At 39.4% G+C, this 24,380-nt stretch overlaps 1 protein-coding gene across 8 annotated transcripts in view; it reads right to left on the bottom strand.

Annotated features, from left to right (window-relative positions):
- THRB (thyroid hormone receptor beta) overlaps window positions 1-24,380 on the bottom strand; it is a 157,005-nt gene that overhangs the window by 74,434 nt on the left and 58,191 nt on the right. Inside the window, exon 1 of one of the 8 annotated variants that reach the window (XM_032108077.1) lies at window positions 3,163-3,241. The exons of the other annotated variants lie outside the window; for them this stretch is intronic. The gene's annotated coding sequence lies outside the window, so the exon portion shown is untranslated. Of the gene's footprint in view, window positions 1-3,162; window positions 3,242-24,380 lie in introns of those variants that run through there. 8 annotated transcript variants of the gene reach the window in all.

Here is a 24,380-nt window from a genome sequence, read left to right as displayed (position 1 = left end):
TTTTCCTAAGTGGCTGTAAGTCCACTATGATTGCAATTCTTCTCCTTTTAAAAATCTTAACATTTACTGTCACTGAATTTCCTCTGCTCTCTTATCACTCAGTCACACTCAATACTGTCAAATCCTTGTACAATTCTTCCCAGTTGACTCAAGCACCACCATCTGGCTTTATTAGTCCAATATTAACCCCTTTTTCCTTATGCTGGATTGATGCCTTACAGGATTCCCCCATTGTAAAACTCGATGATTTACTCCCTGTTCCTTCCTAACTTTAAACCTGCCATTAATTCACTGCAAGAGTTTCCCTTTCATTGCACACCACATTTAATTCTTTATAAGTCTTCAGGAAAGAACCCTATTAATAACTTCTGGAAATTCAAGTAGATTATAACTGGATCATAATTTTTACCCAAATTATTGCCTCCCCTGAAGTATTGGGTAGACTTGTGAATTTTGGCCTCTTCCCGTTAAGCCAGGCTGTTTAGCCTGCACGATGAACAACACAATCCTAAATTACAAGTGACTCCCTATTACCACTCATTTCATGCTGAAGCACTAAACTATAGCTGTGGTTTGAGAACGCTCAACCCAATCAGCTCTCTTTGCACATGTCACTGTCTGGCTGTCAGAAAATGAAAACTTATGAATTATGGAATTTTTTTTACAGGATTGTTATTAACCATATCCAATTTTTATTCTCTTTTATTTCTCTAATGCAATAAAAATGAATGGAGCTGTGGGAGAGAGGAGAAAGCTCTTGAAAAGGAGAAGGTAGCTTTCCTAGAGTTCATTGCTAAGCAATCCAACATGCCCAATACCAATGGAGTAGCCCAAATTGAGGGCTTCCTAGCTCAGAAGAGACCTCAAAGCTTCAGAGGACACAGGAGAAAGACATCTCCAATGAAAGTCCCTAAGGAAACAGGTGATCTCGCTTGGTGCTCCAGCATAGTAATAAATCAATATTGTCACAGCGTACCTGACACTGGAGCAGTAGGTATGGGCTGATGTTTTAATATTGAGCTTGTACTGCCTTGTCTAAAGAATTTTGGCTGTCTGGTAAAGTGGATAGCAGACACAGGCCAAAGTACAGTTATTCACACCCAGTTTTATGGTTTGTTTTTTCTCATGTTATGACATGAGACAGAAAGAACACAGCACAAAGGTTTTTGCCTGCTTGAACTGACAAATATAGGATTCCTAACACAGAAGAAAATTCCATGGTGATATTCCCATAAGAATTACAGTGCTTTTGGTATAACTATTCAAATATATTCATATATACAGGTATATGTACACAGAGAGAAAACCAGAAAAAACTTATGTTTCACTCTAGATAACAACTGCAACATAGTGAAAATGGCTCACTTGCAACATCCTATATGGAGCTACGATATCCTTTTAAGTGATTATATTGTTACAGATTCACATTCCTACAAATAAATTATAAACAAATATGCTAGTGCTGCTAGAAGGGCTATTTTTTCCTGGTTTTATAGCTTTCATTTTACTATATAATTCTTATGGCTCCATCTTGGTAAAAACACTTGAAGGCAGGAATATAAAAGCCATAACCACCTTTCTTAAAGATGTTTTCCAAGCAAAATCCAGGTTCCTGTTCCCTGGATTCTAATGTTGGCAGGCAGTTACTTTTCCTGTAACAGGCTGAACATGATCCCAAATCTGAAAAAATAACAAGCTCTAAGAATATTCAGGTCTAGAAATGCATGTTCCACAAGAACTTTGAACTAACCTTCTTCAATTGTATATACATTTTTAGAGAAAGTAAAAGCAAGGTCTGAGCAAATCAAAGTACAAAATTGGAAGCAGAGGGGGAAGGGAAAAGCTTCCACAAATTAAACTGTTATGCACTACAGAATTTTGCACAGACACCACAAATAGGTAGGTTAGAAAACAAAAGAACATGAAAGAGTTGAAAAGTGAAACAATGTAGGTTTAAAGAGCCAAGATTAATCATCTCTCTTTCCTTTGAAAAAGAGCATTCCAAAAAGGCATCACCAAAATGCAAGTAAGATGCCACAATAAAAAGATGTATTATGTACCAACAAATACTTAGTGTTTGAAGAGACATCACAAAAACTGCATCACAGCCTTGAAATAGGTATTTAATTTCACAGACAATCCTTAGTTTAACTGGGTACAAAGAAAAGTGTTTTAGATGTCATTTTCTCTGTTTAACTCACAAAAAATAGGCATTTGCTTTAATTTATTTTTTCTGTGGTAACAAATCCAGAAGAAATAGGGTTATGCTCTTTTTGTACATCAATGCATTCCTTTGTTACATCAACCTGAAAGAATTGTTTATCCTGTATCTTTGAGCTGCATACACAAATATCAGAGAAGCAAATATCATAGATAAAAATGAACCTGGTCTAGAAACAGACTTTCTGCCATGATGTATCACAAGGAGAGTTAACTTTCTACTTTCCAAATAAAAAAATGTTAAATACTGAAACATTATTTGAAATGTTAATATTTAATTCTTTAAAAGCATCCTCAGAGACTTTCCAACTCTCACCTAATTTGAGGGTAATAGGTTACAGCAATTTTTGTTGCTGCACTGGACATAATCCTTTTTTTGTGTGCTTTTATGTTATGCCAAAATTGCCTTAGTGCATATGAGTAAGTTTAGGTGGAGGGAGGGGGTTGGTTTGTTGGTTTGGTACTTTTTTTAAGAACGTGTACACATTTGAAGGAATGCTTCTGCTTTCTGCTTTGGTTTTTAACAAGCAGCATTTCTGACCATGCACCATCTCACTACTGTTTCTCTCTGTACCCGCTGCATCTGCCCCGCAGAACTTCCCACTTTTATTTCTTTCCTGTAAATCACATTGTATTTTGTATGCAGACCTTACACAGAACTGAAAAGCATTTAATGAAATGTCCTCCACAGCCCATCACAGAGCTCTGATCCGCATGTGAGAAGGTGGCAGTGATCTGACCCCAGCTGGCTCTCCGTTTGCCTCTCCCTGCCCTGCTCTGGCAGAGGAGAGCCCAGCAGAAAACTGCTGGCTTCTTTCAGAAAGCTCTCTAAGTGCCACATTTTGAAAAGCATAAAGAGGAAACTTATACATTTAGAAACCCATCTACCGGCTGCAGCAGAGCCTGAAAAGCAGCAACAGAGAAAAAGAAAAGAGGACTCACCAAGATACATCCTGATGTAGGGGGAAGAGTTTTGGTAGCAACCCTCAATAGTTTCTGCTTCTCTCCTCTTTTCCTTTCTCAGTCCCCCCCACTCCTAATTTCCCCATTTAAGGGAGAAAATAACAAGGCAGAAGAAGCCAAGAGACTTTCATGACATAAACAATAAAGCCTTCCTGTGCCAATATTTCCTTTAAAAACACTTGCCAATATAGCTCCTGGAGGCCAGCAAGAGAAAGAAATGCCGAAACAGCCATGACATGAACTTGGCATATTTTCTGACTCACTCACTTCCCTTGAGACAATCCCTCCAAGAGAATGTTGAAGGATAATGGGAAAAGAAAATTTCTTCCAGTGAAAAGGACTTCAGCTGCCCGTGCTTACAAGAAAACTGCCAATTAACTTTATTTCTGTTTACATACAGCCTTGCTCACACAGCCACCTCCACTGATATGTTTCCTAACTCACACACTCATGTTTGTATGTTCATCTTGTAATCCTGGTGTCTGAGACAGACAAGGAGATTTAAAAAAAAATCTGAGAATCCTTGACTCCAAATAATTTCTGAACAGCAGAGAGAGTGATCAATAAATGATAAAGGGCAGCCAAATATTTGGCTGCGTCACATATTAAATCCGTATTTCCCTTTTCTTTATCCCTGCTATTTATACTTCTTTTATAATTTCTGAGAGTCAGACACACTAGTCTATAAAACATTAAGAATGCTCATACTCTTCAGATATCTGTAATGAAAGATTGTCAAGATTATTGTGTCTCATCAACCTGTCTCATTTTGAGTAACACCGTGTTTGCAAAAATAAATGGCATGTTAAGAACCAGAAATTAAAATCTCCTTGGAAATCAGCATCTTACACGCACACACATGCATTCACTCACTCATTCCTGGGGTGCAGCTGGCGCCCGCCTGTGTCTCGTGGGCAGGCTTGCAGGGCTTTGGCTGTCTCCTCTCACTCGCGCCTTCATCTTCACCTCCAGCGCAGGGACCTTCCTTCCCCAGGAGGCTGGAGCCCAGCTCCTGGGAGGGAGCACAGGCAGGGGACAGACCAGCACTGCACTGATGGCAGGGGGCAATGTGGATTCTCCTCCACCACGGGGTCGCAGCAGCTCCCACTCTTCCAGGGGCAGGGCAGGCTGGCAAAATGTGTCTCTGGTCAGGCTCTGCTCCAGAGTTGCCACCCCACCGCACTCCCCTCTAATGCCAGACCAGGCAGAAAGCCCCACCTCAAGACAGACCAAGCAGAAATTGCTGTTGCTTTGAGGGAGTTGTTTGATTACCAGTCTCAGTCTTGCGATGTGACACCACCTCTTCCTTCCACATGTGCCCGACTCAGGGGACCACACGGGAACCTGTCCATACCTCTCCGTGAACCTTGCACCCTGTCACTGCGGGAGCTTGTGCTCACTCTCTGTTTCTAGGAAGGCAGCAGGAACTGCCAAGTGCTTCTCACTCGGCTAAGGGCTCTCACTGTTGCCGGAGTTTCTTTGGTTTTGCGTTCAACTCCTTAGATTAGCATCAGGGTATCACATATCAAAATAACCACTAGTGAGGATTTGCTGGCCTGCTCAGAAGAGAGGGTTCACCATACCTACAGCTGCATAATTTTACTGTAATGTAGTCTGATATCATACACCCCTGGTTTCTACTCTCTAATAACCTTGCTGCTTTCTCACTTGAGCTTATGTCACACTCACCAAGTCCCCAGACTCTCCTCTAAGAGCCCCCCTACTCCTGAAGACACTCAGCAATCACAGCTGAACCAGTGCCACCACACTGGTCATATTTGGAGGTTTTTTCCTAATTTTAGTAATCTTCGGGGCATTCCTAGCTAGTATGGCTCTGCTGGTAAAATGTATAAATGGTATAGGATGCTATAATGGATACAATCTACATTAGGAGTTACCTACTAGCTCACCTTTACTCCACCATGACTGCTGGGCACCCTGTCAAGTCACACACACACACACACACACACACACACATACACACACTGTATGATCCTTTTTTCTTAAGCATCTTTTTCTGCCCACTTACAAAGGCAACACTGGTTTGTTTTTAGGTTTGTTTTCACAAAAACCTGAAAATGTATGTATTTTTTTGTAACACCACCAGGGCAAGCCATCTGTGGTTGGCTGGCAAACTCTGAAATTCAGGATTGGGGCAGAAATATTTAGGAGTCAAAAAAAGCTGACTTGCTCAAGAAATTAAAGCCCTTCTGACAATCTTCCAGAGAGCCCCTGAGGAAAAGGGAGGGAACCAGAGAGAGACTCAAGGAAAATGGATGGGAGCCCAGCGTTGAGATTCACGCCAGAATGGTTCCTGGCCAAGAAGGAAGGTTGGCAAGTAGACAAATACAGGCTTTCATAGGCAGCATTGTAAACAAGACATTAAAAATATTAATCCATTTAGATTTCAAGCACTGAGATGAGATTTACTTAAGAAGCAGAATTATGCTGGTAATGGCTCATCAAACATTTCAGCTGAATGTCAAAATTTTTGCTCAACTGTATCAAGTGAAAATACAAGGAGCTGTTGACACTACAATATTCAAACATTCAATTGTATGGCCGGGCTGGAAAAAACACAGAGAAAGGAAAAGGAATGCAGAAACTCAAGCCCGCTCAAGGAAACTGCATTCACAAGTTATTTTTACCTTAATTTCTACACCAAAATAATAAATTGGAGGGGTGAAATAATTTTTTAAAACCAAACTTCTTCTCAGAAGTATTTTCAAATCAAACATAAATTACTTCTACCAAAATACTTTGTTTCCAGGTAGACACAGTCATGTAGAACAGAATGTTTTTAATGTGAAAGAAAGTTTAAGTAAACATTGAACACCTAGACTTTAAAAAAAGCTTATTTTCTCCTGCAGGAATCAGCAAGTCTCCCCTCCTCCCCTTAGAAAACATGCACTTATTCTGAATGATTGAATATTTTAATTTTCCTCTTAAATGTATTGGATAAGTAATTTCTTACCAAAGCAAACAGGTGCTCAGGAAAACTGAAGTATAGAAATACATGCTTTTTTTGGTGCATGTGGGAAGTGTCATGTCACCTTAAGCCTGTCACCACTAGGAGACTCACAAATCTACAGCGTGGTGAGCAGGGGCAAGCATGTCAGGGGAGGCCCACAAGGAAGATCAAGTGCCTTAAACAATGAGAAAAATATGAGCTGCAATTACTATATGGGATTCAGTAACTCAGTCAGGAATCAGAATATTCCAGTATTGGGATAAAGGAAAGACTAATATTTGTTGAATTAAAGAAGTTAGTGCCACACAGAAGTCCATGTGCACAGTCTGTGCTCAAGAGAGGTCTTTTTTCCCCTCCCAGTAGCACCAACAATCATCGTAAAATGCCACACACAGAGGAACTGAAGTATCTCCATTCAAAGCACTAAAAGCATTCTAAAGAAAAGGTTCATATTCTCCACTACCTTTGGTCACTCAAAAAAACACCCACACTAACTTTGTGAAAAGGATAGGATAGAAAGCACCCCATCTCTTGCAACCTAGGATATACCATACACCCTTCAGAATTATATTTCTTGTAAGGGTCTTTTAAAAAAGAACAAAAATTAAAGGGTAAAAAAAACCCCAAAATACAAAAAAAACCCCCCACTAAGCTCTTTCTTGCTTATATCTGTAGAAACTCACAAAATTATCTTAAGATCTCTGCAATAGCTGAAATGGAAGATCTGAGCAAAGGAAAACCTCAAAATAGAGTTAAAGAAGGAACAACTTCCTTCTGCTTAAGAGTAAAAAAAATAGGTTAAAGTTTAAAGAATCTTCACTTTTATAACAGTTTAAATATTTAAATGCAAATTAAAGTAGAAACACATGAATTACAGATATTCTGTAGCACTCCTATATTACAAATTTTATTATGAAATTTGCTTTCTGCACTCTGAATGAAAGCAGAATGAAATACTGGCATCTCAGGTATTTTGAAATTATATACAAGCAGCACATTTAATAGCATCAATTCTAATAAGTTAGCATTGTATCTCAGATGCATATTTCAAAATGTTCTAGCTGAAGGTATTCTAATGAAAGCTATTTGCCTATCACATACCACAACTGGTGCAACTTCACCGTCCAGGGAGGCATTTTCATCCCGTGGAAGGAGAAGCCATTAGGGAAACGCTGCTTGGCAAACAGTAGCTCTCACACTGAAGCTGCAACATTATCCCGGCTTTCCTACATATTAAGCATAGGACTATGTTCAAAGTAAACATGTGGGCATAATTAAATAGTAATTATGACTAACATTTGTGTAACACCATTCATCAAAATAGTTTAAAGCATTAGGTAAATCTGTAAACAAAAGGTCTAATCCTGCACCCTTTACTCACATTATGCCATGCAGTTCAAACGGGCTATGTAGATCTTGTCTACACACAGACCTAATTGTTCTCAATTAACTCCATGTGTCAACACTTCTTCCAGTGCATCGTGTTCCTGTTTAGCTTAATTCTCTCACTGCTTACTACAGGTGAATGCACTGTTTCTACACTCTCACTGATTTAGTATCACTTCTATGGACACTTTCCTACATGGATCCCACAGGGATTTCAAAATATTAATGCAGCCTCACTTCTCCGACACACTTCTAATAGGACAAATATTCTTTTACAGATGAGGAAGTTCACTTGTTGCTACTACACTTCAGGGACTGACCATCACATCTGACTTGCAACTGTAAACCCAGGACCTACAGTTTCTATTCTAATACCTTAATCACACGAATAGCCTTCTTCATCCATCATGCTCCAGACTAAAACCACAGGAAATGGTTAAGAACAGGGGAAAATTCTGCAGTTTCTAAAAATAAAATATATTCAGAAGCAGACATGCTCAAACCACTTTCATGTATCTGTAGTACAAACGTTGTCTGTTGCAGAGAACCAAAGTTTCTAACAGCTAAAAAAAACACCCAATAATCAGGAACAACTTGCTGACAATTTTGTGTGAATCTGCCTTGACAGTCAAGCAACTGGAGAACAAGGGGAGAGATCAGGAATACCTGAGTCAGATTTCATTTTGGCTTGGCTATGGACAATTACTTAAGTTCTTTGCTTCGGCAGCAATATCTGCAAGTCAAGCCAAATCATCTCTTTCACTTATGGGTCTTTTGTAATCCATGAAAATCCCTACAGCTCTTTGAAGACAAACACAGTTTACCAGTACCAGATGTTACTTAGCTTTTAGCATTTTTTATCTTTTATCCTAAATTTTGCATAGAAGAAAGTCACTGCCACAACCCCCTCACACCACAATTTAGTGTATTTTCCTTCCAATTTTTATTCTCCTTTGCAAGAGATATACTCAATTTTAGCTCTTATATATATTCCATATAATTTTGGCATACATCAGAAAGCAATTTTTTTTAGCACCAAACAAAAGCACTGTAAAACATCATCGACTGCTGAACTGTCAGTAGAGCTCACACTAGCATGGCAGTAAAATAGGGTGGATTTTTGCTCTTATAATTTTCAGAAGAGTTTAGGCATTTCTCTGATGTGTCCATTCAAAAAAAAAAAATCCAACAAAACAATAATTGTATCATCTAAGCACAATGTAGTCGAACCAGAAAAGAATCTAGTGTCACAACAGCAATCCCTACTAGAAAAAACAATCCTGCATTGCAGAAGGATTTCTCATGAATTCAGAAAATGCTACACAGTAGTTATCTAGTAAAGGCACAGTTCTCCTACAGCTATGCACTCTTGATTCCATATACAGATAGTATTTGTGGACCCCATATGAGTGAAAATGTGAATATTAATGGTTTAATCCACAATATGTTAACAGCTTTATTTTAATAAGTAGTGAAAAGGACATGTTTATATTAAGCTGCATTGTCTTCAAGTGTGAGGGTGGGGATGGACAGGTTTGCTTCTCCCATCAGTTGTACAAGCAGCATCTGTCGGCAGCACAAATGAGCAGCAGGCAAGTGAGTTCTCTCACCCTGTCCTGCCATAAAAGCAGTAGAGGTGCTATGCTGTCTCCTGACAGGACATCCAGAGCAGTGCTTCTGCTCAACAGCACTTCCTCATTTATTTTTGCACTGCCCAGGACAGGACTACAGCAGTGTGAGCCAAGCAGTCTCTCTCCCTTCCCATGGATTGGATCTTGACAGCTGTGCAGAGACTGCGGCTAAACATTGAGCTGAGGCAGAGAAACCAACGCAACTCCATTCAAAACTGGGCTGTAGCCTCCTCTGTTCCTTATCTGTTGCCCTTCTTCTGGGGTCAAGCCAAAATGATCCCATAACCCTGCTGGCAAGAGCACCTCTGGCACTGCTCCACATCTTCACTTACAACAGGGGCGGACAGCACAGAGCCCAGACAGGGAAAGGATCCTGTGGGAAAATGAGTGTCATGCTGCCAGGCCCAACAGGGCTGCCTATAAATACAGAGACTCTCAATTCTACCTCTTAGAAAGTCTATAATCCTGGAAAATTTGTTGACAGTAAGCTGTAAATCATGACAATGCAGGATACAATTCACTGATGCACCACTAAGCACAGCACCGGAACAATTCGTGCAAGGCTTTGATAGGGACTTCTTGTGGCACTGAATTTCAGCCAGGAGGGCAAAGAAACTATCCAAAGTGAAAATGAGCAGTACATTAAAGGAAAGCACGCAGGACAAACAGGCTTGGTTGTTTGGATTTCCAGAGCTGCTTATGTGTGAAAAGCAATTATCAGATTTGACAAAATGGCAGGCTAGTCCATGCTTTCAATTCCCTTGCAGTGGTAACTGCCATTCTCTTGGAAAGCTTTCATGTTCAATGCTAGAAATGCAGAATCAACTCTGCCTGAGATACAAGGTATGGTAGTCAAATTAGATAAAAGTCATAGTTAACATCATGGTAGGTTATAAACTGCGGTATCTCAGGACTGTTCCTGTTAGGAAAAGCAGCAGCTCCACAGGATAATAACCATCTCAGGCATCTTAGCCGAATGCCCATGAGTCACTACTGGCTATAAGTGCATCTAGAGAAGATAATAAAAAATTTTCAGGGGCAGAAAGTAAGTCAAAACCTTTTCTGAATCTAATTAGGACAAATGAAAGTACAAACCTCGATTTCCCCTTCGTTTTTAAAACAGTCAGTTTTTATTGTTGTAAGTGCCTCTCACTATCACTTCCATCATTTATTTATCACATGACTCACTTACTAACACACTCTGGTACTATCCAAGTTTATCATACCGCTAATTTTAAAATTTCATACGCAGCTATTCTGGGGCTCTTGCATCCCAGAAGATGTAATCCTCCAAATCTCTGCAAGCACAACGTGAATATCCCCATGGCAGACCTTCTGAGATGGAAGTAAATACAACACACAGTAAACATGCAACTAATACCAAAACAGTTCTTCAGACCTGACCAAAGCACTGCTTTCATTTAACACCAAACAGGAAGAAGCCATTATTTTAAGAGAGATGACATTTCTGAGTGTAAAACACAGGACAGCTACTGTGGAGATCCTTTTGTTAGTCTAATGTCACTGGATCTGATAGATTTTCTCTAGGCTGAATGGAAAATGACTACAGTGATTTCTACAGATCTCACATCTGAGCATAGCATATTCTATACTCTTCTCAAAGTAAACTTTGAAGAAGAACTTTATTCTGGGGTGCAGCAATCAAGAAAAACACCACATCCACATCCTTGGGAAATTCCTATGTTATTAGGATGCAGCAGAGGTCATTGTCCATAAAGAAGCGGCAATTCTTGGCTATCTCTCTTTGAAATGCTGCATATCATGACACCTCAAACCTCCAAACTGAAAACTTTCATGAAGGACAATCTGATCAGCCATATTGGATGAGTATACGTCAACTTGAACCTAAAAATAAACTTACCTTCCATTGAGATATCCCTTTTTTTTTTTTTTTTTTAATCTAAAAAGGAAGCCTGAAAATTAGCCGAAATTTAAAAATAAAATATAAAATGTGATTTCCTATCTTATACCTTCATCACCTTCTAATAAATGCCATGCAGCTGTGGGAGGGCATTTTCAGAAGGGAGGAAAGTCCTAGGAAACAAAATGCTTTTAGTAGAATTCTGAATGGTTTCATTGAGTATTTTTAGCCTGGCCTCTTGAGAAGCTCTGCAAACATTTGCAAAACTCTAAAACAGAGCCAGGGTTATGTCACTATCTTTGGTACAAATAATTTGTTAGGAACTATTTTGTTCTGGCACAAGGATATATCAAGAGAGGATGCGTGAACTGGCTTGTTTTCTTTTGGATTAATGTTGTTTGTCAACTGAAGGCTGTCTTTATGTGGAAAGAGCAAGGTGCCAAGAAGTACATTTCACCATGCCAAAATTAAAGGGAGGAGCTCAGAAACAGTCTTTTATTACCTAATTAGTTTTATCAAATGACACAGATCAACTAACAGGGGATAACTAATAGGAAAAAGGGGTCTAATGAAAAAGTAAGTTATCAGCTGGATACGCTCCAGAAAACAATTATCTCCCTAGGTAAACAAGTACTACTGTTGGGAGGTCAGACACAAAACACAAGGAATGGAGGTCTTCTCAGGATACCAGCCCTTGGTAGAGTTGAAATGGGTGAAAAAAGTAGTGGGATAAATTACACTGAGAAAAAGGGATGACTTGTTATTAAAGAAGCTAGTATCTTCAGATAAAATTATTCCTATCTGGCCTATACATATCCACCAGTTGGGGTTTTTTTTTGAAACACAAATCAAATACAGTTTGCCAGATTAATAACCTTATTCAAAATGAAAGTTAGGACTACAATAAAAAGAGCCACATTCACCTACTCATGAACAAATTACCAGAATAAGTTTTTTACAGCTTACAGGGAAAATGGCAGTTCACAGATCTTATTTTATCTTGATTGCCCTCCTAAGACTGGAAAGGATTACCACAAAAAGAAATACGCAATTTTAGATGATATTCTGCTTTATCCACAATAACCAAATGTACCATACATACTTATGTCTCCTTTGCATTATTTTCCCAATTGCATGAACTAAACTAGCCAAACAATTCAAACTCATGTGGCTCCCACTCAGATTACATCAACTTTTAATTCCTAATGTGAACCATACTTTCATGTTTCCCATTATTATTTGCTTATCTAGTATATACCTAAAATATGCAAAATTTATCCAATTATTTTAGCTAGAAAAGTAACACCACACACACATTACAGCACAAAGACATTTAAGAAGCTGTGCTAAAAAAAAATCTAAAAATCAGAATTTCTTTGACTAAAGACTTGTGTTCCCCAGCAGCTGGAAGAGAAGCAACATCGATTTTTACAAACATTCCTTGAGAATTTTAAGTGATGCAATGGGGGAGTTTTATTATGCTATTCTTTTTCCTCCTCTTCCCCCTCATCCATCACCAGTTAATTTGAAAACAGACATGGCAAAGAATTTATGGGAAAATTCTGTCTCTTGGGATCTGCTGTTCTGCCTTTACTGCAGAGCTGTGGGGACCACAGAAGAGTTTAATGTATACTTACAGTATGCTTTAGCAAGGACTGCTAGATGCAGAACTATGAAAGGAACATAAAATCAGTCCCTCTAAATGGAAATACCAACCACTGCCATCCCAGAACTATGTCAAGAGCGGGCAAAAGATGGTAATGAGGACTTGGCATGTCCTGGACAGGGCTGAGCAGCACTGCTGGGAAAGAGCAGTTCTGTTAGCATGCCTTTCCCTGCCCAGAAACGCTGAGTTACAGACCAAGTCCTAGCTCACATAAAACATCTTGATGACCCCACATCCAGCTGAGAGCACCTGCAGGGACAGAGGCTTCAGCCTAGACTTATATTGCTGATCCAGACTGTCATGACCCTTTCCAAGGGACTGCTGACATTCCCATCAGCCTGCACACGGAACGGGTATCACCATTCCTCAGTGTCTCAATGGACATAGTAGGGTATTGGATTTTGGGGACTCTACAGCAAAGACAGCCCGAAAAAATAAAAGCAAAGAGAAAGAGCACATTACAGGAATGCAAATCAGTGAGCTCATGCAGGTACAAATAGAAAGCAGATTTAGTTGAGGAATGAAATAACCGGTAGATGAACTTATTTCATCTGCCATCCGCCTTTAAAGCCCTGCAAAGAAAAGACTCTAAGATTCATGGCCTTCACAAGATTCCAAGTGACTCTGCAAAGAGTGGGGATTCTCTGCCAAACACAGCCAGTCTTCATTTTCCTCCAGAGAGTCAGTCCTTGGCTGGCAAACTGTAACCACTGCGCTATCCAGGCCTGCATATGGATGAGGTCACTGACCATGATCAGCACATCAGCATGTGTGTGGCAAATCTCCATACATATGAGAGCCAGCTTCTCCCCTGAGGTGTGATCCTTCATTCCCACAGAACAGGGGAGTACCTGTGTACCCTCTTTTTTTTCTCTCCCTGCCCCACTACTGCTGTCTTCTTATTACTTTTTCCATTATTTCCATTTACTCTGGAACTGACTGCAAGGCATGGTGCCATCGTACTACAGCAAAATCCTCCTCGGCTCTGCCCACCTTGAAGAGACCGACAGAGGAGGAAAAACTGGCCAAGCCATGACAGTGAGCAGAACCAGAGAAGTAACCACTGCCACTCTCACCATTAGCACTTGGAATTCAGTCAGGCACCTTCTTCCAAAAGAACAACAAATGACTGTTTTAACTGCATGTCCTTTCTCTCACAAGAGGTTTCTAGCAGACTTTGATCATATGTCCTGTGCAAAGATACTGAATTTCCAAACTCTTTGTTTACTTTTTTTCTTCTAACCCTTTCCCTCCTGTGTGCCTTAAGCAACAAGTATCTACTCTATCTACCTGGGAACTAAGTCACATTCCTAAATCCAACTTTCTAATGCTGGGCAATGATTTTCTGGGTTCGGTTAGGCTACTTAAATGTGTACAGTTCTACCTACAGTGTTGTGAGAAGACTCCTCCCACAAATGGGTGTATATCCCATCCCAGCCAGTGCAACCTCCCGAGATCATCATTCCTCCACACCTACAGCGTTCCTGCAGACAGCTTCTCTGGAAATTACAAGCTTTAAGGCAATATTCTCTGCACACCACCTTCCTTCTCCATGTCTCCCTGGCAAGTTTCAGCCTTCCTGCCCAGCATCCTTTACATCAGACTTGTTCTGGAGGCACAATGTGAAGCCATCGAAACAAACAAGCTGAAGGAAAGGTGTTCATGCTTGCTGCTGTTTTTCCATAGCACACCGGCATTTTCCATCTGGTCCTGGGGGCACTGAGCCTAGATGAACTGCATAGCCAAGCTGTAGTCACAGTAAATACCAAGACTTCTCCACACACACTGAGCTGGTTTGGAAAGCATACTTCAATATAGGGAAAAAATTATTATAAGGAATGTGGGCAAGAGAGGCCATCAAACAGAGAAGCCTCACTTGACCAGATCACTGACCTTGCCTAGGAATGCAGGTACTGCAAACAGGAAGAAAGTTATCTGTGCTGCTCAAGCTGCAGTTAACACCCAGAGTCATAAGCTGTTTTCCACAAGGAAAAGCTGTGTGTAAGGTCAGAAGGCAATAAATCACTCTGCATTATGGATCAGCTTATTGTTTAGGACACACACATGCAGAAATATCAAAGGCTTTTCGAAATTAACAGTGAGTGATTATGTGAGGCAAATGTAATGAAAACACATCAGAGTCTCTTAGCTAGCAGTAGAGAATATTCAGCCAAAGGCTTCCTCTGACTCCCACTGCGAACAACGCAGTATGGAAATAAACAAAATGATGTATTAGGAGAATGAAGACTGAGGCTTTGCACTAACTTATTGTTTTCCTGAACCATTAATTGCTAGACAGCTTTCTGCGTCACAATAGCATTTAAATTACTGAGCTTTTATATGATAAATTTACTGTATGTTTTTGAGGATGGACAAAATTTTTATAATTATTAAAACATGTCTAACGGGAACCATTATAAAGGACAACTGAGCATTTGGTCCTCCATTTGCTGTTATAAAACGCAATCTACGCAAACAGATGATAAGCAATTAACAGGTTTAACAACACATGCGATTAGCTGCAGTCATGTTTAGATAGAGTGATTCTTATGCATGTTAAGTGGATTATTTAATTGATATGCATTTCAGCAGAATACACTGGATGAGAGTGTGTGCAAGTTGCATGCATGTTGAAAAGAAAGTGGTCTTATGAATCCAACACACGTAGGTGGGAGCTGTGACATAAACTGCTACTAAGGATTATCCAATGCTTCCCATAAACCTGATTTTCACTTCCTTATAATTTTGCCAGACTAATTGTTTGGGCTGAAACTTTCCACATTAGATGTGTGCTTCAGGCTATTTTTTTCTTACATTAACCAAAATGGTTCAATTATTTCCAAGATAGAAACCAGGGGAAAAAAAAAAAGACACTGTTTTATAATGAGAAAATATTATCTGGTACCTCCTCCTTCAAGAATTCAAATATCCTTCTTGTTTTAAACAGCAGAGAGTACATTTTTATCAGGGAAGTGGCTCTTGCCAGGCCAGTTAAAATCAGTTCAAATATGATGACACTCCAAATGCCTGCAAACTTGGGAGAGGTGCTGGATATTTGGTTTAATGCTGAGTTCCACTGACGAGAATTATCTTCATGCAAAGAGAGGAAGGTAAAATGCCTTCCCTGGCACTGTTGCTGCCCAGGATGGAGGTCAGGCAGCACATAGAGCAGGACCAGGCTGAACCACATTCTGGCAGGAAAAAAACTGCTGGAAAGAGAAGGAGGAGAAAGAAAGTGTTTATGACCCATACCACTTATGCAGAAGAGAGTAGGATCCCCTGAAGAAGAGATTAAAAAGAAGAGGATTTCACTGACTGATAATGAGTTTATGATGAAAAGAAACAGGGTCATGGGTGGGGTATGGCACTTGACTTTGCAAACTCTGTGTTGTGTGTGTGTAGCACTTAAGTAAGAATCAAATGCACTTAAAAGGATATAACAACTTTAGAAGTCAGAAATGTGCAACTCAAAGCTAATGTTCTCAGATACTGACTAAAACATGCTGCTCCTAAATATTTAGGCCACTCCAAGTAGGTATCCTGTTATTGAGACTTGAAACATCCCCAAAACTGCAGTCAGAAATAAACCTCTGTTAATCAGGAAAAGATCCCGCTTTTTAACGCATATATAAAAATACTCCCCGTTTCCATGATTAGAAACATACATGTAAAAAATGAGAAACATGGTCTGAAGTACCTCTTACAGCAATCAGGTGGATAGTTCTAACAGAGTTTTTTAAGGAAATATGCCTTTGAAAATCTTCCCCGTTTCCTTACAAATCCAGCTATATACAACTTCATTTCATCAGTCCTGTGGAGAGGACACAGGACTGATGTCATCACAGGACTGATATCATCATCATGACTGAGAACAAAACATTAAACAAAACCCTTTGGAAGGTCAAACTGCGTGTTTACTCTGTAGCTACTGTGTAGCCTGGCACACACCACCTTCTACCCAGCCACAGTAGCAGCAGAGTCCGTGTGGGCAAAACCCCCATGCCTCTGCCTTTGGAGCAGCCACAGCTCGGACCCTGCCCTGGTGAGTTTGCTCCACCACAGCTGCACCATGCCAGCACACCCAGGGTCAGAAGGCAGTGGCAAGGACAGGGCAGTCCTGAACTGCTGTCCTCTGTGGGCAGAGAGTGGGATGGGTAATCTGCCTCAGCACAGCAGAATTTGTCATGGTTTTCACTGATTTCTGCTGTGATTTTTGATCAGTAGCCAAGTGTTGGTTAATTATTGACCTTTCTTGTTGCTTTCTCTCTGGTTGCTCAGCAGAGAGAGGGCACTGGATGTGCAACTACACCACAGCCCGGAATTGAAATGGAACAAAGTAAGGCAGAAAAATTCCTGTGACTGGGGGTTCAAGGTTGTACCCAGTGATTAGTCTTTGAAAGATACACTGATTTTTTTCTTTCAATTTTCTGCTTACTTTCTATCTCATTCACCTGTTCTCCTTTCAACAGTGAATTCCAGTTTGCACAACTAGTTGGTTAAGTGATGAATTAGTCCTAAAGGCAGAAGGTGGAGAGGAACACTGTCTGTGCAGTTGCACCCTGCTTCTCTTCCTACCCCCTACAGTATTATTTATTCTCACAGATAGAAACTTCAATATCCATTTATGGCAATATTATTTTCATTAATTATGTGCTTAATAATGCCACCTTTCCTTCAGCAAGGAAAATCACCTTCTCCCAGGAGAGATGATTTGCAATTTCATAGCAAGTGTGGCTTCTCTTAAGTAGTTCTAATTTTAACAGGACAAAGTACATCTTGTTTTACAAGGAAGGTGGAACCATTACACAGCACACCCCTACAACCTTTTCAGAATGCAAGCATTTCCTTAGAAGAAAAACAGATCTCATTCTCTGTGAATTATTATTTTCTTATTATTTTAGAGACATATTGAGACTTTGCATACCATGCATTTAAGAAGACAAATTCATAAAAGTAAGAGATTCTGAAAAGTTAGAACCTTGAATTACTTTCTTCCATCATTTTTATATAAGCTATATCTGAACAATTTTAATGATAAAGAAGAACACAACTGAAAATTCACAAGAGAGGTATTTGTCACAGACACATCATCTACTGTCCTGTTTCTCCATTGCATAAGACTATTTCCTTTAGTGCTGGCTGATGTGGCATATGCTCCTAATAATACAGCAGAAAAGTGGCCTTGGTGGACACATAGCTTCTCCTCCCCTCCGGGTCTGGACGTGTTCAGTCTTACTACTTGTCTCTGTGATTATTACTTCCCTAAAAAATTAACTCTAGACATGGAGGAGAAATTAAAATATAATATAGAGCAACTTCTTGATTTATACTTGATCTAATTGCTAAACAGCCTACTAGAGACTTGCTAGATCCGGCCCAAAAGTTACCATCAACAAACTATGATAAAATGTGTGTTGGTGCACATAAAGGGAAAAGAAGTGCCTCAGAAAAGCAACACAAAGCACCAAGTGAATTGGAAAGAGTCTGTGAAAGGCAGAGGGCATGCACTGTAGCTCTTTCATGCTCTGGTTGGTTTTTGTGAGCTTGATTTATGTATAATTAACCATTTTTTCCCCTGCAAACAATTTCATTTGAAGCTGTGCTATCATTTTTACCCCCCATTCTCCTGCCACAGCCACATAAAACAGTCCAGTTTAACATGATGACAACTGAAACACGTTGCCACAGCAAGAGTCCAAACTTCTATGTTTGCATAAAATCCCACTCTCGTCCCCCTCCTGCTCATCCTATAATCACAAGAATGAAAGAAATTCATAAACTGTAACTCTCATCTCTAATAGAACCTTGGCCAAAATTCAAGCTTGATAATTAATTTCATTTTGTCTCTCCAAATTCCCACACTAGGTTGACTAAGAGAAATAATTCTTCCCCACCTAGACAACAACGTTTTATATGGCTAATGGACAGAGCATTTCACCTCTGAGAGAGTTGGGAAGTTAACTGGAGAAAAACAAGAGATACTTACAACACTTGGATAAGACAACAGTGGCAGATGAAAGAGTACTGTAGTAAGTTTTAAGTGTATGTCAACCCAAAAGCTAAATCATGGTTCTCTAATTACACTTTCTGTCAGAGAATAAAAGCACAGATGATCATACAGGACAGGCAGCTGTGAGGATGGTGTCTGAGTGACTATAACACTGAATGATTTGGGATAGGAGGGTGTTTGAGACATTCAGATATGATTATGAAAAGCTGATAAATCAGTAAGGTAAAATACATTTATGTATAGCACTAGACCTCAATAAAATAGAGAAGGCATCCAAACCATTTCAGTCTGAAGAATATGAAGCATTAACACTATACCATGATCTTAGACAGCCATAAAACAAATCACTACCTCATGCCACTATTCAGCAAATTACCAATACATCAAGAGAAGAAAACTATTATGATACCTGTACTGCACACATAACATAAACCACTCATTGTGTGGGAATTCATAATTGGACTTTTCTGCTGAGGCTGACATATGAACACCATAACCTTAAGCAGCACTCTTACAAGATTTTATTTATTGCGTATTTCACATGTATTTGTAAAGCATTTAAATAATGTCTTTCCCTTCTGGTACAAAAGGGTGTGTATCACCACTGGAAAAAATCACAAGGCAAGGCTGGCATGAAGGGTCTTGCTAGTACTGTATGTACTCCACAAAAACCAGTGCAATTCTTTCTGAGTACTGGAGGTATCATCAATAAAATCTGCATTGTCCTTCCTTAATCTGGTCTGTCTCATACCTGCTGTCCATCTCCCTTCACTTTTTAAAGATAACATGCAACCTTGAGGTTGTATCCATGCAAAAACAAGACATTAATACATGTTATAAACTACTTTTGCATTGGTCATATTACTATGGAGAATATATGCAGCAGATGAGCCAAAAGCATAGCACTACTCTCCATTTACCAGATGATAAATCTAGACCCTGTGTCTGTTTAGTTAAGGTTTCTAAAAACTTTCCTAGTTCTAAACCAGAAGCAGAGTCATTTCAATCCAGTTACACTTGGAAGCTGGTGTTGGAATAAGCAATTCAACTGCCATCCAATTCTTCATTCATTCCACTCATATTCAATCTGAAGGGCATAAACCCTCCAATATTCTCACACAAATAAGCTCCAAGATATTACAAGCGTAACAACCATAACACACCCTTATGTTCTGATGCACCCTGTGCATGCTCTTGAGATAAAGAGGCTCATGAGAAGAGAGGGGCAAGCACTGATCTCTCCTCTCTGGTGACCAGTGACAGGACCCAAAGGAATAGCCTGAAGCTGTGACAGGGAGGTTTAGGTTGGATATTAGGAAAATGTTCTTCACCCAGAGGGTGTTTGGGCACTGGAACAGGCTCCCCAGGGAAGTAGTCACAGCACCAAGCCTGATCTGTTCAAGAAGCATTTGGACAATGCTCTCAGCCACATGGGTGACTCTTGGGGATCGTCCTGCACAGGACTAAGAGTTGGACCTTGTGGGCCTCTTCCAACTCAGCATATTCTGTGATTTTGTGAGATTTACTGCAAGCAGTTCAGGCACCTAAGGCTTGGAGCCCTAACCCCACATTACCACCAATGGACGGGGAAGAGACACAAGAAAACATCTCAGGTAGAATAATTAGTATCATCAATTTAGCACAACAAAACAATCTCCTTCAGCAGCAGAAATGCTGGGTCACTACATATTGGTTGAGAGAGGCAATAAAAACTGAAACCTTTCTGAGCACAGAAATGGTAAGCAGAATGTTTGTATGAGTGTTTCATTTATTTTTATTTTGTGTGTTCACTTGGCAGTAAGTATAGAGTTTAACATAATTCTTCAAAAAAAAAATCAATAGCTGTTTATCTTCGAACTTCAGATTTCACAAAAAAAACCCCAAAAAAACAAACCAAGAACATGAACTTGTACATTGTTTTTGATTTGGAATGGATTATCACACAACACTCTTATAAGCATGGTCATCAATATGATGGTTTCCTTGCTTTCTCCATATTACTTTCATCAAGGTGAGATTTGCAGCACACAATACAAGAGCTCCAATATTGTTTTCAGTGTCCAATGAAAATAATGGAATTATGGAAAAGTAATGGAAAGCATCACAAATCTCAACACCGTAAATCACACTTCCTTCCTCCTCTTAGTCACAAAACATAATTACAGCTGAATCTAAGCACAACACACAAATTTTTCTCGCGGTGTTTTGCATGGACATCAAGCCTTTAATCTACAGATCCTAACTCTCTTTAGATATTTGAATTTAGATCTCAAGTCCCTCCATAATACTCAGCTAAGAGAACTAGATTAACTAACAATCATTGCATCAGGGCACATGAAAGAAGTTCTTTAATTGAAATTATATTCCCAGTTTGAAGAGGATTCATGTATCTACTTTTTCAGACAATGTACTGAACAGATCCTAAAGGGAATTTGTGCTCCTAAACTCATGATGATGAAAACAGCCTCAAAATAAAGTGAAAAAGCTCTTAATTCACCAAAGCTACCCTTAGCTCTAGCTAGGTATCCTGAGCAGGAGGAAAAGAGGCAACAGAAACAATATATGCAGTTCCTTGAACAAAAGGCATTTAGGATAAATCTCTTCAGGATCAGACTTATTCTTAGAGCTTGTGCAAAGAAAAAAACACCTTAAAGAGGGGAAAAGAGTCTGTTACAATCCCATTTATCAGCTCTCCTCCAGGTGACCTCTTAAGAATGCTGGACTTTTACAGACCATTTAAAGGAATGAGGGATTGGATTATCATTTGATGAGTTATGGAGGCCACATCCCTTAAATAATCAACTCATACATAGATCCTGAATGTACAGATACAATACAGATATGCTTTATAGGTACAGTTACACTACATAGATAATCATCTACTGATACTGACTGACTGATCCTCAGCTTCAGCACACATCCCAAATCACTGCAGAATCCAGGACTTCCTTTAGCAGTTCTCTCTGCATCTCTGATATCTTTGATCACAGGTCTTAGTTCTTCCCAGAGCTGGAGGCAGCCCTTGAAATCTGTCACACACTCTAGGAACAAAGGTCAAACTACACCATATCCTTTGGGTCTTAGAAGAACTTTTGCTAACTAGTAAATGTAATATAACTGTCTCCTTGCAATGCTTCCTTTTTTTAATTCAGTAGCCTTCAGGGAGGCTATAGCCTTTGAGCTTAATTTTTTTTCAGCTGTTTATGAGCTTTACAAAACATTGAGGATCCTCTACCTTTCTCTGAAGGTCATGGGACTCCACGTGAATATGGTGATAATTAGGTCAATACTTCAATGCATTAATCTGAAATAAGGACTGAGACTTCAAAACTTTGGAAGGAAATGTATAAAAAGAGCCCAAAACATCACAATGCTAATGATGAAATTCATTATAGTCAAATAGCCAGTCTGCTTTTCTAAAATTTCCAGAACATACGACATATTGCTGAATCTTAGCAACTTAACTAGCAACAGTCTGATGTAAGTGATATGAGCAGGATTAAAAAGCTTTTTTGGTTTCAAACAACAGACTGGAACATCACCTGGGAAAGTGACTCTTTGGTAATACTAGCCTACTGATGATTTTCATTTACTACACATGTATTTTTAATGTGTATGATTCAGTTCTCCACTTCCTCATTAATTTTATATCCTTTCTCATGGACCTTTGCTGGTTAGCCTGACTGGTTGGTACCACTGTAAAGCAAGAAGAGAATGAGTCTTGCAGATTTTAACTGAAAGACAGCTAGTAATAAAATGAAATAAAATATATGAACATCTGGATCAAGAACATCTTGAACAGGAATTTAAAAATGGCTCACACAATGGAGCCGTTAAATTACAGAATTACTGAACATTACAGAAATGCTGCTTATATTCTGCTTTACTGACATGGTAAATTACCAGCCTTGCTCACTGTAACCCATACTTTTCAATTATCTGTTCGGATTAATCAGCATAACTGGATTTATTACACACATGTAGACACCTGTTTTATAAAACCAACCAACTGTGCCAAAACGACCACGCTGGAATCCTCTGGATCTCATCCAAGAGGAAACACTTTGAAAGTGCTGCTGAACTGCCCTAAGAAGCCTTCAGTTTTATAATGAGGATATAGGCAGCCAAAGTAGAAAATACTTTATGATTTGCTAATCTCCATGTCAAAAAGACTAAAGAAAAAATGCTACATTTTGATCATTTGGCCTTTGTTACACAACATGAAGACCAAGACTAACAATTCTTTCCTTGTGAGAAGTGGCTGGTATCTTTGCTGTCAATCTAGTCCTCTTTTACAGAAATATTTAAATTTTATTTATAACAGGAGAAAAAGTGAAAGACAAAAGGATGAAAATGGAAAAAATCCCATGTTCTCACATGAGTTCAAATGTGAGGCTCTTCTGACAGAAGGGCTTTTTTTCCAACTGCCTATTGCCAAGTACCACCCCAACATTATGGGGTATCTGCCACAGAGATACCCTACCTTCTAGAGCCACTGCTGGAGGCCAAGGGGGACACCCTCTGCAACATCTCAAGTATCACTGGGCATCAGCATGTTGGCAGCTGAACCAAGGCATTAATTACATTCCCAAACAAGAGGCTGCAGTCAATCAAAGGCATGTTTCATGATTCACATTTGGTGTTGAAAACCCTCTGTCAGGAGTCTCGTGGGAGTAGTTAATGACAGTAACCCCTGGGGGATTCCACATATGCCACACCACCAGAATAAAGGCTGCTTCCAAAAGGTTTCTGTGACTCTGCCTACCAAGATACTTACACTAGCTCTTACACTAACCCAGAAATTCCTTAAGAAATTTTCAATGATTAAGAAGGCTGTGTACATGCAGAAGAGTTAATAACATTGTCTCCTGGACAAACTAGTTAAAACAGCCCCTCTTCACATTTGTAACTTTAAATATTTCACTCATATGGTACCATCACTTGTTCAAAGTCAGAATTACTCAGACAGAGGAAAACAGGCAAATACAGACTTATTATGGTGTGGTGCATTGGCCTTTACCATGTTTCCATATTCTTCCAGTAATGTCAAAAAAGGATGCTAAGCATCCAGAAATTGTGTCAACAATGATATTACACTGAAGACTGAGCAAATGGATTTCTCTGTAGAAGTTCATGAGCATGGGAATACATTTCCATTCCTATTAAATAGGAAGATGCTTTGTTTACTTAGTGCTGAGCTGAACAATAGACCACTTCAATCTCAGGGCAAGACTAATTTCCAGAGGTCTTGAGAAGAAGTACTTCAGTGGACAAGTATTTTGAGGTCTCTCTGTATGGGTGGAATAACTTCAAGTCCAGGAGAAGTTAGGAAGGAAGTGAAGACACCCTTGGGGCATAGTTATTGCAGATTGAGAAAAAAATGAGAGAAGTGGAAAAGAGGGTTTTGGGTAAAGTATTGTTAAAAGCATGTGTAAGAAATCTCCACTAAATAGTCCTAAAATAGGTTTAGTGGTAGTGGATTTTGTTTGGTTTTTTTTTTTTTTTTTTAATTCCACCACAGTAAGAAATTAAATCTCTCCTTTCCTCAACATTTGTGAAGATCTTAAAGAGCAAATTTTGATACAAATAAACTGACCATTATAAAGAACGACTGTTACATATTAACCACTGAATGGTCCATAAATAGCAGC

This window comes from Corvus moneduloides, chromosome 1 (assembly GCF_009650955.1).
Source record: "Corvus moneduloides isolate bCorMon1 chromosome 1, bCorMon1.pri, whole genome shotgun sequence".
NCBI lineage: Eukaryota > Metazoa > Chordata > Aves > Passeriformes > Corvidae > Corvus > Corvus moneduloides.
This window is presented reverse-complemented; position numbering and strand designations above follow the sequence as displayed.